Here is a 3,063-nt window from a genome sequence, read left to right as displayed (position 1 = left end):
GAGAGAAACATCGACGTGAAAGGGACACATCGAGTGGTTGCCACCCGAACGGCCCAACCAGGGATGGGGACAAACTGCAACCGAGGTACTTGCCCTTAGCGGAACTGAACCCGGGTCTCTCCAGACCGCATGCCGATGCTCTAACCGCTGAGCCAAACCGGCCAGGGCTCAGGCTTCTTGTTTCCCCCCTCCCTTTTATGTTTTCTTTCCACTGATTACAATGAGAATATTTTAGTTATTCAATTAAAAAAAAAAATCAAACAGCAACGAAAAGCAGTCTTCCAGGTGTCGGTCAGGGAGCCCGCAGCAGTTAGGTGAGTGAGCACAGGGCATATCTATAATTCAGCTCAGGAATATTTCTCTTAATAATTAATCGAGTGCCACAAAAGGAGGAGGCCCAATAAGGCCCTGGAACAAAGCTGCCAGCTGAGGACTAGTGTGGCCTGGGTGCCAACCGACCCGCCCACGGGCGGGTTTTCTTCAGCAGTCTTGGCAGGTGCCACCAGTGTTTGGCCCATCCCCGGGAGCAAGGAGAGGTGCTGAGCCTTGGTCACCACTTGAACTTCTGGTCGTGTGCTGTAAATTTCTACTTCCCATCGCTATCCTTTATTTTGGTGTATTTGAGGGAATTGCATATTTATGTCCACGTCCAGGGGCATCTCACGCATCTAATAAGCAACCTGGGAGTCCACCCCAGGGTGAGGACCCCGCCTAGCTCGCCCCGGTCTGCCCATCGGGGTAGTGATAAGCTTTTTGTTGTTTAAGTGAGGAGGGTGGTGTTAGAGATCCGACCGCTAGGATAGAAACCTCCAGATAGAAATCTCCCGGGGTCAAACCTCTGGCGGAGTCCTGTTTCTTTTTGTAGCAACAGGTTCGGGGACGCCCCGTCCACTTTGGAAGCAAAGCCCCCCGCCCCCAAGCCGGACTCGCAACCGGCCCCGAGTCCTCCTCCCACTTGGACTTGTGACTCCCGCGCGCAGCCCGGAGCTCGGGCCTGATTCCAACTCCTGAAAGCACCCCTCCTCTGGGTGGAACACGTGAAGTCCATCTCCTCTGCGCCCTGCAGGCCCGGCCGCGATGTGAGGCGGACAAACTGTGCAAGGGAGGCGGCCACCGAGGGGTCGGGCACGCTCGCAGGTGACGGGAGGGCTCCAGGCCCGCGGCCCCGCCGGAGATGCACCCAGGCCCCTGTCCCCACAAGCACGTTATAGGGGTGGGGTGCCAAGGGAGCTGCAGAGACAGGAGGACAGGGAGGGTCGACGCCCAGAGGCACCCTGTTGCCAAGGCTGGACCTCCCGTAGAGGTCAGCCCCCCAACCTCTCCAGGCTCTGGCTCTGCCGTCGGGAACCGCATCTCAGCTCCAAAGGACATGCCGGGGGCGACAGCCAGGGGCTCCTGGAATGGTTCCCAGTCTCTCCCCCAGCCTCGGCATCTGGGGGCCTGGCCGGGGGCGGGGGGCAGTCTCAGCGTCGTGACTGCGCCCGCCCCCCCGCGCGGGAGGCGCCCCGGGCGGCCGCTGCGAACGCCACACCCCCGGCACGGCCCTGGCCCCGCCCCCGGCCGGCGCGCGTTCCCGGCCCTGGGAGGCGTGTGCTGCTTCTGCAGACAGCGCGAGAGGGAGAGGGATGGATGTTGGAGGAGGAATTCGGGCTTAACAAGTGATCGCTGCTGTCTAGGATTTTGTGCTTTTTCTGGGGAACCTTGACTTCCTTTCCCAGGCGAGCCCTCCTGTGCTGAACTCCAGAGGAACCAGGCGTCTTGGGGGGGTCTTCCCTGGGGCAGACCGGATCCCCACACCTGGGCTCCAGCAGCGAGGTCTCTGTGCCCCCCTGGCCAGGCAACAGAACTTGTTCCGTGGATATACTGGAGCCTACACCTGCCACACAGACGTGATTCTTTCCAGCCCCAAGATCATTCTTCCCCTCCTCCAGTTGTTGCAGCTTGAGGGGGGAAATCAAAACCAACCCTGGGATTGTCTTTATTTTTATTCTGCACCCCTCCTGGGAACGTAAGTATTATGCCTCTCTTATCTTTCTCCCCTTCTCCTCATTTGGCTGTTAAGAAACAGTGGACATCTGAGGGACAAATAACATCGAGAATGTGACAGAAGGGCATGAATGGAAGGCGGTTAAAAATAAACCCGGAGGTGGGAGAAGGGGGGTGCAGATGCTGCGCGACGCTCCGGGGGGCCAACAGTTGTTATTTTCTCAACCCCAGGGATGGGGTGCATGCGCCCTGCTTGATGTGCCCAAGCGGGAACCTAGGTCTGGAGGCGAGGGCGCGATTGAAGATGTCGTTTCCCAACGAGGTGGGGTTTAGATTTAGCATCGTTTTGCCTCATCCCAGACCCACCGGTTCCATTCCTCTGGGAACTGCTGGTGAACGAGTTTGAACTGCTACCTCCCAACATTTGGATTTGCGAGCATTTTCTGAGCATTTGAGCAACACATAGGGACTATAAATGGCGAGCGCTGAAGTGTATGTTTCTCACCGTTCTTAGCCTTTCTAATTCTCTCAATCTCTTCTCTTCTCTCTCTCTCTCTCTCTCTCTCTCTCTCTCTCTCTCTCTCTCTCTCTCGGTTCAGGTACCACCCTAAGACAGGTGTGGGAATTCGCCCTGAGAAATGAAAAAAGCCTTGTTGTTGAGGGGTGGAAGGAGGAGGGGCAGGATGCATGGCTGTTTTTTGGGGGGAACAGGGACTTGGAAATTGGTAGTCTTCAAAATCCTATTAGTTTGATGGTGTTAAAGAGGAAGGGACATTTCCCTGCAGAGTGTCCCCCATAAAGGCTCCTGGGAGTTGGCTTGAATAGATTCTTCTAACATGAATACCTTGAGAAGGAAGAGAAAATTTCAACCAGTCTGATTTGTTGGGTGGAAAGATTTTTAAATTTAAATTCTTTAAATTTAAATTTAAATTCTTTTTTAGATTTAAATTCTTTTTAAATTTTCTTTAAGATTAGGGATACTGAGGCAGCTGGTAGCCAATGAAAAGGAAGATAATTTGCTTTTTCTTGATTGGGGGAGTTGGATAAGCCACAACTAGCAAACTTAAAATTAAAAAA

The 3,063-nt window shown here is 54.5% G+C and overlaps 1 pseudogene; it reads right to left on the bottom strand.

The window, feature by feature from the left end:
- Positions 1-599: 599 nt before the first annotated feature.
- LOC118628644 lies at positions 600-2,426 on the bottom strand (annotated as a pseudogene).
- Positions 2,427-3,063: the final 637 nt, after the last annotated feature.

The sequence above is a fragment of the Molossus molossus genome, unplaced genomic scaffold (assembly GCF_014108415.1).
Source record: "Molossus molossus isolate mMolMol1 unplaced genomic scaffold, mMolMol1.p scaffold_m16_p_13, whole genome shotgun sequence".
Classification (NCBI taxonomy): Eukaryota; Metazoa; Chordata; class Mammalia; order Chiroptera; family Molossidae; genus Molossus; species Molossus molossus.
This window is presented reverse-complemented; position numbering and strand designations above follow the sequence as displayed.